Below are 1,351 nucleotides of genomic sequence, written 5' to 3' on the forward strand. Positions count from 1 at the left end.
TGGCCGTACCAGATTCTCACATCTTCATTGTCTAATGGAAGCTTGTTTCCCAGGCTGATCCGGCTGGCGCTTCTTTCTGGGCAATGACCATTTAATTGTGGACGTTCAGCCTTCTTCGTAATTCTCTGATACCGGCAAGTTCCCGCGCCTCACTCGGTGGAGGTTTAGGTGACTCAGGACAACTGTCTTTATTTCAGGCGTCTAGAACAAAGAGAATCCACAAAGGTTGATGATCACGGAGAAAGTAAAGTCCCGTTTCTTTATACTTCCCACTCATGGCCCTTCTAGCATCTGAGGCCAAAGAACTCGTGCAGCATGATGTTCTCAGTTCAGGCACGCCGCCTGCAGTTTCTTCCTTGCAGAAAAATCTTTCCCAGTGTACTTCTTTAAACTGCTGCAAAATGGTGGCACAGAAGATTTCGGTTTAGGTTTAACTTTAGACGGGCATAGGTACAGGCATTTGGGCATGTTTAGGGACAGAGTTAGAGTTCACGTTAGAGTTACGGCTGTGTGAGGATTCGGGTTATGGTAAGTCTGAGGATCAAATGTAGGGTGAGTGTGAGGTTGAAGGTAAGAGTAGGGTTTAGTGCTTAAGGATGAGCGAACCTATTGTCTCATTTAGGCGTATGGTAAACTTGACTGTTTAGATATGGGTTGGGGTTAATATTTGTGTGAGGGTTAGACAGTGTGCGAGGTTGAGTTGGGGTCAGGCTTACGGTTTTTGTGTTACATCCGTTTTCATTAAGGTTAAGTTTAGCTCTGTCTAGTTTAAGGGATTGGTTTACATTAACGGTGAAATTGAGCTATCGATTGAAGGTGAGGGATAGAGTTGTTAGGTTCAGGCGAAGAATGACGGTTAGGAGTAAGGTTAGTTGTAGGGGCAGCTGCATGTTCACATCAGATTTGGGGTTAAGATTAGGGTTAGCCTTAGGGTAGACATACGGTTATGGTTAGGGCTTGCTTTAGGGTGAGCCTTAGGTTAGGGTTAAGTTTAAGGTTAGGAGAATACAGTTAGACCTAGGCTTAGGGTTACATCTCTGTTTAGGTTTACACCTAGGGTTAGCTTTTCACCTAGTTTAGGGTTAGGATTAGGGTTGTTTTTAGGATAGGATTTTGGTATGAGGTCTCATTTAAGTGTTGGATTATTGGAAGTACATCTGCTCTCACTGGTTTTCCTTCACTGTCACAATGTTTCTGAGATTCATGGTTTAAGGGAAAGCTTGCTTCTTGCCGTTTTCAAGGTCAAAAGGCGCTACCGGCAGTTTGTTTTTCCGTCAAACTTACGCTCGCTCTTTGAGAATCTTGGGTCTTTGGGAAAGCCGTGAGTCCAGCAAGTTTTTCAGATTAAGTG

This window comes from Tenrec ecaudatus, unplaced genomic scaffold, assembly GCF_050624435.1.
Source record: "Tenrec ecaudatus isolate mTenEca1 unplaced genomic scaffold, mTenEca1.hap1 Scaffold_203, whole genome shotgun sequence".
In the NCBI taxonomy this organism is placed as follows: domain Eukaryota; kingdom Metazoa; phylum Chordata; class Mammalia; order Afrosoricida; family Tenrecidae; genus Tenrec; species Tenrec ecaudatus.